This window comes from Rhyacophila brunnea, unplaced genomic scaffold (genome assembly GCF_057557595.1).
Source record: "Rhyacophila brunnea isolate RB1 unplaced genomic scaffold, BYU_Rbru_1.0 scaffold_24, whole genome shotgun sequence".
NCBI lineage: Eukaryota > Metazoa > Arthropoda > Insecta > Trichoptera > Rhyacophilidae > Rhyacophila > Rhyacophila brunnea.
The window spans coordinates 6060810-6074490 of NW_028232904.1; positions in this window are offsets into that span (position 1 = coordinate 6060810).

A 13681-nucleotide genomic window follows, 5' to 3' on the forward strand; every position below is an offset into this window, starting at 1 on the left:
ATTTGATGAAATTTACCATATTTACAACTTGGTCTAGTACAGGTTTTAGTGCTGCGGTAATATTTTCGAAACTATAGATTCCCTGTGTAAAAAAAAAGTGCATAGATATAATATTAGGGTTTCTTGTCTTTGCCTACCATTGACGGAGCACCATCCATACAAATTCCTCCATGATATTTTAAATTGTTCTAAATATGAAGAAATAGAATCAAAAACATCTTGTCATGTCGTACGCTCGGTGAGTTCTTTGCAGCATAGATATAGGATTCACTATTTTGTTTTCATTTATGAAACGAAAACCTGTGAGGCCAACGGAAAATGCGTGCGATTGATTTGGCAATATCGAAATCACATTAGGACTTTTTCGGTTTTCACTATTTCGCGGATTTTTCTGCTTTTATCATTATTTTCGCGGTGCACTTGCAACATTCCAGCGGTGCACCGGTTAAGAACCACTGGTCTAGAGCTACAATATTTATGCCGAATTCTACCGAAAAAAATGTTTTTTTTAATTTACACCACCACCGACTGTGGTAGGCATTGCCCCCACATCATGAATCGGGCCCTTAGGCCAGGATGTTTGGCGGGCCCCATTACCTATCACCAGGGTTAAGGGCAATGTGGTGTTCTACAGTAGAGTATTCCGTGGATTTATCTATATTTTTAAATAATCCCCTTGAATTATTGATTTGTTGGACCCCATATCATATTATCGATCGTTATCATACTATGAATCACTGGTCGTGAACCCCTCTTGTGGTAGCCAAGTAGCATTCGACCCTTCGATATTGGATAAAATAACCATTTTTATTTTTCTAGAAACACTAAAAATAATTGTAATATAAAATGATACACGTGAATTATCATGTAGTTACGTATATTATATTTACATCATACTACATATTTTTTACGTTAATTTTGATGAAGTAGTATTGCACCCCATGCGATTTTTTTATGATATAACAAATGTCTAGTGTGTGTTTATCTCACAATTGGACGAGCCGCGACGCCGGATCCTCTTAAGCCCGGGCCCCCAGGCTGTAGCACTGTCAGCCCATGGTGGCCATGTCAGCCATGGGCCATGGGGGTGGGCGAAGTCGTTCTTTTCGCCAAATTTTTATTGTCGATTTTGGATTTTTTAATTGTGAAGTTCCAAAATATTAATTGAAAATGGGAAAAAAAGTATTATTGCTTATACACAAACCTACCCAACAGACCACAGCATAATTTCTCGTTTACCGGACTTTTGTCTATAGCACTTCGACCGTGTTTAGGAAAAAGGGCGTAACCCACACAGAACAAATTTTACAGGAAAGGCAAAAAACGTTTTTTGAATGATTTTGGTTTAATATTAATAAAAAAATAGGCATAGACATTGGGTGCATGATGATTGATGAATTGGTGTAATATCTTTTCGATCTACTAATAATTAAAGAAGTTATTACAGAAAATTATTAAAATTGAGGGTAAATGCTTTTTTCAATTAAAACCAGAATTTAGATAATAAATCGGCATTTGCGGCTTACTTCCTTTTTACAGAACATGTGTTTAGTTGTTTACATTGTTAATATCTAATAAAAGCACTTTTCGAAAAATCAAGGGTTACGCCCTTTTTCCTAAACACAGTCAACTTGGTGTTCACCACTACGGAATTCGGGTGGACACCAAGATTTTTTGCCGACACCGAAATTAGTGTAAAATCTAAGAAATTTTTCTAAAGAGGGTGCTGGTGAATTTAAAATCATTTTTTTGCCGTGTTTTTATTTGTCTAAACTAGGGAGGGGCAAACTGCGGCCCGCCGGGTATTTTTATGCGGCCCGATATCATTAATTGTACTTCTGATAACGAATAACTTTTTTATATATTTTTAAAAAATATTGACAATAGATTAAAATTTGTTTAGCAATAGTACGCGATCCATTTTCAATAGATATTGATAGTGTACCGACAGAGCTACAACTTGAGATTAATGATCTGCAGTGTGGCACTGATTTAAGAGAATTTCATAGTTGTGAAGAAATCTCCAAATTTTACAATTTTACAGACAAATTCAACCAATGTAAAGATTATACAAGAAAAATGTTCGTTATTTTTGGATCAACCTATATATGTGAACAAACATTTTCGATCATGAACCTGAATAAAAATTCTTTACGATCAAATATCTCCGATGCCCATTTATAAGCAGTTTTGAGAATATCAACTACAAAATTAACACCTGAATTTAAAAAAATGTTAAAAAATGTACATTCTTCTCATTAATTTTTTTTTTTCGTGATAATAAATAGTGTATATCTAAAAATGGTAGTTTACTTGCGGCCCGCCGCTCATTTTCAGTTCTTGAATTTGGCCCTCCAGCCAAAAAGTTTGCCCCCCCCTGGTCTAAACTATTGGCTTTCAATTTCAATGTTTTTGGGGGGTGCCAGGGCCCCTTGGCCCCCCTCCCTGGGTGCGCCACTGATGCCATGCATCCCCTTATAGAATGTGAAAAAAAATGTATTTACGAGGAAGCTCGCTTTATTTGCCAACACAACTGTTGACTATTATTGGTCTTGCCAAAAAGAATGGGAAGCCTTATATCGCACCATCGCAACTAAACTGCCACAATCCAAAAAACGTCAAACAGAGAAAATCAGCTTTGAAGTTTTTACCTTTCGCATTTTTGTACTGTGTTTTTGAAATATGTTTAGATATTGAATGAAGTTTTGACTTGAATTTGATGACTTAGAGATATGAAATTTTCGATACACATAATATGAACGATAGACAATGAAACGTAGTAATTAACTCAAAACACGTAAATTTGGACTTGTGGCGGTTTAGTTGAGAGTGTGCGATATAACCCACAGGGGTATCTAACGGGGTAGTGCATGCGTTACCGCACGACACTGTATCCTGATAGTGTCGCATAGCCTCTCCTACTCAATTCCTATCTCCACCTCCACGTGGTGAACCCTGGAAGCCTGAGCTACTACATCTAAGATCAGGTAGTTAACCCTGGTGGAAGGTGTGGTCAGGACTAACGGAGAAGGAAGAAATGGCCCTCCGAAAAGGGGGGTGAGCGTGAGGTTAACAACCCCACCTTGTAAAAACCCAACTGTTACGAATCCTCAACCAAAGCCTTGGAAACCGGCAACATCTCCACGACGACCTCGCAAATGAAACATGGACTTGATTTTTGGTACATGGAACACACGAACACTGTATAGAAGGGGAGCCCTCAAGGAACTGGTCTCCGAAATAGACAAATATAAAATTAATGTTCTGGCAGTCCAAGAAACTAGATGGATGGGCAGCGGGACGTTCGACCTAAAATCTCACACGGTATTACATAGTAGTAAGGAGAAGGGTCACCATGAATTTGGAGTTGCCTTTATTGTTGACAAAAAGATAAAAGGCAATATTCTAGATTTTACCCCAATTAATGAAAGAATATGTGTACTCAGACTAAAAACTAAATTTTTCAACCTATCGATCATCAGTGTACACGCAGAAACAGAAGATAAAGATGATCTAATAAAAGATATGTTCTACAGTAAATTAGAAGATGTCTATGATAAAGCCCCCTCAAATGATATAAAAATTATAATCGGGGACCTAAATGCAAAAATCAGCGAAGAGCAAATCTATCAGGGAACAATAGGCAAAAACAGTCTACACAATGAGAGCAATAATAACGGAATTCGGATCATAGACTTTGCTATATCCAAAAACATGGTTATAAGCTCGACCCAGTTCCCTAGAAAAGACATACAATCACCATAATCAGGCAAACACCATAATCAAATCGATCATGTACTGATCGACAAAAGGAGTGCCTCTAGTGTAACAAAGGTCCGAAGTTATAGAGGCACCAATTCCGAGCCTGACCATTATCTACTGTGCATGTCTTATAGATGCCGTATAACATGTAGAAAAACAGACAAGCACCAACGAGCACCACAAATAAATATCGACAGCCTTGAAGACCCAGAAGTTATATGCCAATATTAGGACTCTCTAACCGACAATCTTCCTGAATCTGATGCAGCAATCTCCACTGAAGATGCCTGGAACAACATCAAAAATGCTATCGCACTCTCAGCTGAAAAGAATAAAGGCAGTAGCCCTAGAAAAACCAGAAGTAACTGGTTTGACTAAGACTGCTCAGCAACCATACAGAAAAGAAATGAAGATAGACAAATATATTTAGAGAGACCAATGAGAGAGAAAAGAGCTAAGTACGAGCAGTCACGAAGAGAGGCCTACAAGACTATAACAACAAAGAACGAGCATACCTAAACACAACAGTACTTAAAATGGAAAACGACTATACCCACCCGGTACCCACCACCAGCCTATGCCGGACGAAAACGGGAGAGATTATAGGTGATGAAGAAGGAATTTAACGAAGATAGATGGAATTCTTCAAGGAACTCCTGAACCCTAACGTACAGGATGAAAATACCCCACCGGATCCGCGACTACAGCACCAGTGCGACGAACCATGCATCTCTCCACCCACGCTTAGTGAAACCGAAAGAGCTATTATGACACTAAGGGATCATAAAGCACCAGGAGCCGATAACATCCCTGCAGAACTTCTAAAGTATGGTGGACACCGATTAATAGCAGCAGTGCACCAGCGGATTGGCAGATCAGAGTTATCTGTCCAATATATAAAAAAGGAGACAGACTGCGATGTGAAAATTTCAGAGGGATATCACTCCTGAGCACAAGTTATAAGGTATTCACAATGATCCTGAAGACAAAACTGGAAGGTTACGCGGAAAACATAGTAAGTGAATACCAAGCTGGCTTCAAGGCAGGAAGGTCTACAACGGATCAGCTCTTCACAGTTCGCCAAATACTGGAAAAATGCTGGGAATTCGATGTGGACATTTATCAGCTCTTTGTTGATTTTAAGCAGGCATATGACAGCATTGACCGGGAAAAACTATTCACTGTCCTTCTGGACATGGAAATCCAACCAAAACTAGTCAGGCTTGTTAGAATCACACTGCAGAATACACTCTCCCAGGTGAAGGTGAATGGCCAACTGACGGAGTGCTTTGAAGTATCTCGGGGTCTTAAGCAAGGAGACGGATTGGCTCCCATGCTGTTCAACTTAGCCCTCAAATCTGCTATCAGAAAGTCTCAAGTGAACAGGAGCGGCACTATATTAAGCAGACCGAGCCAACTGGTTGGCTACGCAGACGACCTCAACATGATGGGCAGATCCATACAGATAAATGAAAACAAAACTAAAGTCATGGTACAAAGCCGACAAAATCAGAGTAGGCTGGGCCAAAGTACCAGTTTTGGAAACCATCAATTTGAGGTTGTCAACCGGTTCACATACCTGGGTTCCAATATTACAAAAGAGAACGAGGAACTGGAAGATATAAAAGCCCGAATAACCGCTGCAAATAAATTGTACTTCTCATTGCTGCCCATATTCAAATCCAGAAATGTCAACAGAAAAACTAAGACGCGGCTCTATAAAACCGTCATACGCACAGTCGTTGCATACGGGTGCGAGTCATGGACGCTAAATGTGAAAGCAGCTAAAATGGTGGATTGCTTTGAGAGAAAGATCCTTAGGCGGATATACGGACCCATGAATGATGGTGGGGAGTGGAGAATTAGGTACAACACGGAACTATACCGCTTATACCAAGATTCAAAACTCTCCAACTTCATAAAACTCCAGAGACTAAATTGGGCAGGCCATGTCCAGCGCATGCCTGAGTCACGAATACCGAAGAATATCCTCGAAGGAAACCCAGGGGAGAAAAGGCCAGTGGGAAAGCCACGCACACGATGGGGTGATAATGTTACAAAAGATGCCAACCAGCTGCTAAAAATCAGGAACTGGAAAAGACGTGCGGAGGACCAGTGGAGGAGGCCAGGGCTCAACTTGAGCTGTAGCGCCATCGAAGAAGAAGATACAACCGACGAAATGTGTGATTTTTTTGACATAAAAGAGTTAAGTAAAATGGGAAAAAATTTTATGAAATGAAATCCGAATACTGAAAGTGGAGAAGTCTTCAGCGTATACATTTTTTTATAAAAATCTTCCTTTGATGTAAATTTCAAAGCCATAAATATAGGGCACCACCGAACGCGGGCGACACTAGGCCACCAGGTATCGCGGACTTGAAGAAACGTGACCTTATATCTTTTTGTTCATCTGGATCCATTCCCAGAATTTACTGGGACTTCTATTAGAACTTACCTACAACATCAGCGCCTTCAAAGTCAGCCATTCATTCAGATTCTAATTATTCTGATTGAGCGGTGGTGTGCCCTTTTTTTATTCTTTTTTCATTTATTAATTTCTTGATGATTTTAAAAATAATTTTATTCTCCTACATTTCATACAAAATTCTTTCCAAAATGCACCAAGTAAAAAAAATATGTACAGATCTCAGATCCAAAGAGCAACAACTTGGAAAAATAGAGGGAAACAAATAATATTTTATAATTACATTCTTATCCAGAATATAATTATTCCAGAATTTCAAGCCAATCCACCAAAAAATAGAATAATAGTAGAGAGTTCAAACTTTCACTGAAATCTTAATTGCCGATTATCTCGAAACAGTGATTTTTGAGTTATAACACTCTGGAACTAGGGTATCGATATAAACATCTATGGCTAAAAAAAAAAAATTACATGCATATAAAGCACGGAGAAATTAGTCAAACTTCAAATTTCTATTTCTCCTGAGAGTTACCTACTTTTGGCAGTAACCCCACGTAAAGGTTTCCGGAACCAAATACATGGTAGATTGACAAAATGTCTAACTTTATTTTTACTTCCTATTTCATATTATTTTCTTCTTTTTCATATCTTTTGTCTCATTATTGAGGATGGTGACAACTGAAATTACTAGCGTAGTGACGCACACTTAATTTTCCGCCCCTGTGGGGGGCGCTCCTATAAGGAGTAGTGCCTCCCAACCGCTCGGTCTGATCCTGGTAGTCAATGTACCACCGGTTAGATGATTACGACCCTCGACAAAGCAGAACAATATTTAATATATGTAGAAGTCCCGCAGTTTGCTCTGGCAGGTCCCACCACTTCTCAGGGTGAACTGTGGAAGAGATAAGTCGGTCACAAACCATGTACATATAGGTAATAAGATAATAGGATTAAATTTTGACTAAATATAAAATATGATTTGGTTGTAAGATAATTGGTAATGTATAATTGTAATATAATGGTTAATGAAATGTAATATGCAATGGGTTAGCGAAATAATAAAGTGGGACATATGGACGGGCGTTAATAGTATATGGTAATTAATGTAATTAAAGTAATATTAATATTAATCATATTATGTACATCGATATCACTATATGTTTGGTTGATAGACTGACATCCGTCAACCTTATATAAATGTGTAGCATATGGCGGTATCGGTGTGAATAGGTAAGAAATACGACCACCCCTAACGGATAAAAAGGCAAGATTCTAAAATCCGAGATCAGTCTGCTGGGGGATTCCGGGGGGCGTCTCTGTGACGCTTTGTTGCCCCGGGACCCACGCGATCTCGTCTGCATAACTAATTAGAAATAATTAAGTTAATGTTAAATAATTAGTTAATAATAATCAAGTTAATTTTAAAATAATTAATTAATAATATTCGAATTAATTTTTAATTAACCAGTAATAAATGTGGTTATTTTTGTGGACTTCGAGATATAAATAAATCACGTTTTCAAATGTTTTTTTTTGAATTTCGAGATTTAAATAAATGACTTTTCATAATTTACTTGTGAATTTCGGATGCGAACAATTCAGACCTTTTCCTTTTGGATAATTGTGGCTTGTAGACGTTAAATAATTTTGACATTCGACTTATTGTGATTGTTTAACGAGAATCTTGTTACATATAAACATTATTTCATTGACATTTGATTATAAACTTTTGAATAAAGGGTGACCATAAGTTAAATTGTGTAACAACATTGATAATATACCAGTTATGAAGTTTAACCAGTGTTTTCTTGAGTTATCGACTTTCTTTCTCTACCGTAACTTCTTGGTTACTCCACGTCTATGAGATTCCTGCCTGTTCCTCCACTTCCAAGTGCCTGAGCTAGTTAGGAAGTCGGAGGCCTTCAGTAGCCAACAATCTCTTTTGATGTAGAGCAATTGTGCGCTGATCTTGTTAGTTTCAGTCGCTCCATATGGAAAGTGCATGACCTCGCAACCTCCTTCTTTCGATGCCATTTTTTCTTGTAATATCTATTGTCAAAAGATTCCAGGAGTTCGCTGATTTTGATATAATACCAAAAGTAGTTTTAATTTTATAAATATTCTGATTGACATCCTACCGTGAGAAATATACTGAGATACACACTGTAGTAAATGATGCATCTGCAAAATATTGTCATTTTGTAAATTGAACCAAATTCTATTTACAATACTGCAATAATTGGTCAGTGACATTTCATTTTCTCTAGTGCGCATGTGCTCTCCTCAATCATAAATAATTGGTTAAAATCAGCATGTGACAGAGAATTTTTCCAGATAGAAGATAAACTACTCATGAATCACAGCATCAGTGACGTCCCTAGACAAAATGCCGCCTCATTTGTTCATACATAATTTTTATCATCCTTTCATGAGTCCAAAATTTAAGAAATGTGTTGTATGGATACATTACTAACCAAATATCAGAGTAATTTTATTATTCGCAAATCTGCACGTGTCGTTTCTGGTCACCAAGGACGTCGAAGAGCAACGGAAGTAAACTAGATATTGCGAACCCGACAAAACCAGTGAGCTGATTTTTTTAATAGAAAGATATTTTCGTTGTTACTAAGTTAAGGTACTTAGCTATTTCTATATATTCCAAATGATTTTCCTCGATTTGCCGCCCATCGAGTAACTGCCGCCCCCAAGCGACGCTCAATCTGCCTACCCCCATGGGACGTCAATGACAAAATGCCGCTCCTAGGCAGCGCCAAAATGCTGCCACATTTTTTCACAAAGTATTTTTTATCATCCTTTCATGACTTCAATGTCTAAGAAATGTGTTGTGTGAAAAAATTACTAACAAGTTGTACCACTAAATTTAATTTAAATGCCATCTCTGCTTCAATTAACAATACTGCGAGTCCACAGTGACTGGCAAACATTTTACTATGTACCTGTTTATAATTCAAATATAATTCGCAAATCTGCACGTATCATTGCTGTTCACCAAGGACACGACGTCCAAGGACAACGGAAGTATACTAGACATCGAACGAACATACGAACCCGACAAAAAATTATAGTTTTATTAACATTTTGTTTCCAACCAGTAAGTTGAATTTTTTAATGGAAAGTTTCCGTTATTACTAAGTTTAGGTACCTAGTTATTTCTATATATACCCAATGGTTATCCTCGATTTGCCGCCCCCAAGCAACGCTCAATCTGCCTACCCCCATGGGATGTCACTGCACAGCATATTATATCGCACTCACAGTGGGTACATGGAATAAAGCTGTCAGGGTCCAAAACATTAACAACAAAATTCACGGCCTATGAGTCCCGCCATGATAATTGAATACATGAAATAAAAATGGCACTAAGCTAAATGGCCTAATATAATAGCTAAACGACCGAAAATCGAAAAAAAAAGTGAGTATGCAGAAATTTTCTATGTGCCATCTCCAATATCCTAAATACATGTCTAAGTACCAAAAAAAATTATTAGAACTTCTATGGATATTCAAAGATGGCTCTGACTATTATAATATAATGTTATAATATTGACGATTCAGACAGGTAAAAGGTTTCCTATTTCTTAGAAATATAAGAAGATAATAACAATATGTGTCATTGTGACTTAGTTCCTCGTTATTGATATGGAGCGAGGCACTTAGTGTTTATTTTAAGAAATTAGTGTTGCGCCGTAGTGCTTTTCTAAAATGTCGTTGTTTAAACGTGTTTTTCTTAGAATGTTTAATTATAAATTGTATTTTTTCTTCTTCTAATGACAATAAGATTGTATGCTAAATCTATTGAGAAGTTAATAAAATAGTGCTTTTATGAAAAATAAACGAATTATTCATTAAAACCACTATATCTCAAATTCAACTTTTTGGTACTTGGTGCCATTTTTATTTCATGTATTCAATTACCGAACAGCATTTAATGGATTGACAATTGTGGGACGGGAATGAATATCGGGAATAAAAGACAAACGAGTATTATTACAGAAATGCTTTATTATAATGTCCATAAGTAGTTATAATATAAATGTTAGCTAAGACAACCTAGAAGTGTAGACACGTGTGTCCCAACTGTACAAACTGCTATACAAGTGAACCACTGTCCGGGCGCCCTCCTTCCTTACGCCATCTCAATTGTACAATGTTTACACTTTAGTTTCATCAATTACCCGCCTCGGAGCAGTGCACTCACATGACATTTCATACAGTCTTTCAATTTTTAGCATATTAGTAAAATTAAGGTTTAGTTTTTTTTTCATACATTTAGGTTACATTTTTTTGTACAGCCATATACAATAATTTTATCTCATATCTAAAAAAGAGTTGATAAACAATTATTACTCGTGTCTCTTCGATGCGCGGCGGCGGACGTCCAAAGCGACCGTCCGCCACCCGCTTAAAAAAATGTTTGAATTTATTACAAATGTGCATTACAATAGTATTTTAATTAATCTGCCTAGAAGGTATCGAGTGAACGATTGAATTCAGCACGGACCGCGGACACGGGCGGGGAGAGACGATTACCGAAAATGAAATACAACCGTAACTCAAAACGAGTCCGTAGACAAAACGCGATCGCCCGCTGAACGTGTCGATATTTCCCGGCTGCATTCAAAACGTTTACAATATTTTCTAACATCTTTTCTACTTACTCACAGATATATAATATTAATCATAAATCGACACTATGAGAGAATGAATACAAAAAAAATACGCAATCAGACAGAGCGGGACACGCTTATGTCAATTTATACCAATATTATAAAATAAACTTACAACGCAAAATTAACATTAAATCAAGCTTTACCATGTAAGTTTGCTGTATATATATAAAGATATATCGGTATGTTTGTCAAAATGCATAATTAAAACTACCTATCAATCCTACCAACTCAAGTGAATTAAAATTAAATTATTTTTTTTACTTAACCCTGCTTAAATGTAAACGGTCGCACGTGTCCGTATAGCGTGACCACATTGCGGTGCTGAATGAGAATATCATTTGAATTAACAGGGTAAAATATGGTTTATTGTAATGTAAGTGTAAGAGCGAAGCCACACGGGCGCTGCGAGACCGCTGTATTCCGACAGCAAGCGGAAGTGAGGATGTACCGCTGATGCGTCCTCACTCTCGCTCGCAGTCGAAATACAGCGGTCTCGCGATGCAGCGCCTGTGTAGCTTCGCTCTAATTCGAATTATACAGTGTGAATTATAAATTTATTTTAAATAATTCGAATTACATGCTACTGTTTTCTGAAATTCTGTTTTAATTAAAAGGTAATTCGATACAGCAATCCTGTTGATTCTAATCATGCAAAAATGGTGGTCACGCGGGCGAGAACACTGACCTCTTATTAAAAAAAATCAAGCTACCGTTACTTCGAAGAGAGCTTACACATAGTAATACACAAAATTGATGCGCGTGCGTTTACGCAAAGAAGAATTAAGATGAGACAAGAGGCGTTTTGACGTATGATGCGATTTGGGTGAAGGGCGAGCCATCGTCAATTGCAACGTCCTCTCGCCGTCCCGAATAGTAGACGCGCGTCTCCACCGATCACAGCTCTAGTGTCAAAAATCGATAATAAAAGGTCCCCTAACCCAGCTAAATGTCTAAAAGCTACTATACACTGTTGTTGTTTTTTTTTATATAAACGGTTATCGATAATAATAATATGTAAAATGTTCAGCGTAAAGTATTAATAATACATACAATATAATATAAGAAAACGATTTCACAGGGGATCCCCACTCTTTTTGTCATTCCGCGATTTCACACCAAGATGGCCGTCGACGCGGTTTATTCGGGCGAAAGCGAATCGATCAAGGGGGCATGCTCCGCGCGTAACGTCGATTGACAAACGCTACTTGAATAATGCATATAAATATTAGAAACATTTAGTTAATAGTAGTGATTAATAGTTAACAACATCTACAGATATTTGCATAATGCGAGCGAACGGGCGGTGACGGGAAGGGGGCGGGACGGTGAAGGGAAACGGGACGCGGCCGCACCGGAATTTACAAGGCGGAAAGCGAGCGAGAGAGACAGAGATAGAATCGGATGTCTTGTGTACACATGAATGAGGTTATGGGGCTTGGAACACGATCGCTCTTTTGTTTATCTAAAAATACAGGAATATTACACTTTACAAAAAATGATTCTTTTTTTAAATACTTATATAATCCAATATGTCCAATATGCGATAAACGGTATTTTAGTAATTTATAGATTAGTTTTTATTTTTCTACAAAAATGAAAAGATTCTTTCTTTCTTTTATTTAATTAGTTAATTAAATATTCGTTAGGATTTACACGCTATTATTTTCAATAGAAGTTTCTCGAGAGGGTTTTGTTTTTTTATTTTCTATACATCAGTCGGGTACGGTGAGAGCTAGACCGGCCGAACCGAACTTTGACCGCGCGATCCGCTCCCTGCTTAGCGTTAAACCGACTTAACTTAAGCTAACAGATCTGATAAATGCAGTAATGACCCGGCGCCTTTTACCCGAGGCCGGCTCGCGGATCCAATCGTGACTACGCAAAAAAAAATACGACCTATCCTTAAGAGAGAAAAAAAAAATGAAAAACATATAATTCATTACGCCAAATGAGACGAATAATTCCATCAGGCAAATATACAAAATATTTAAATTACAATAATTAAAATTACAGGGATAAATCTAAACTAAAGTCTAATGTTCAAAGAAAATCGTATCTAACAGAGAAAAAATACAATACTTAAATCGCGTCATGCCTATAAAAGAAAAAAAATACAACTAGCGGATGAGGCGAGAACAAAACACATTATTCGAATGAGGGAGCGGCGGCGTTCGGTTCCGTATCAATTTAAAAAAAAAACAAAATGGCTGTACACTTTACAATGTTTTTTTTCATCTTATATATTGTTACAACGAATATGTATATAATTTAACAGACACTCAAAAATACATCGGTAGCGGGGCTGTATTCTTCGACTATATTCAAACATACCAATATTAATAATTATACATTGAAAACTAATTTCTAAATACAGTGTAATTAATTCATAATAATTTATATACTAAAAATATAATAGTAGTTGAAGCGTAGTGTTGATAACACTGCAGCGCTGCAATATCGGTCCCCGCCTATTTCTTAGAATGGATGACGGATGGTCAGGCATTCGCCGATTACTTCTAACCCTGGAGATTAAACGTTACTTTCTAAAATCTAATATTGATGACGCGGGTGTTAATTCTGACCGCTAAAGCCTCGCTAAGTTATGATACAAATTCTACAATACGATACAAGTTAATGCGGATCAATCCATTATAGCCCTATGGCTTTGACTACGAAAATTTGTAATGGAATCTCGTTCAATTGATATGGGCACTTTGGAAAGGCTCGAGAGAATCATGCTGTCATCCATAAACCGGGTATCAAAAAATGGCGACACTTCCGAGAAACACTGGATATATCCAAG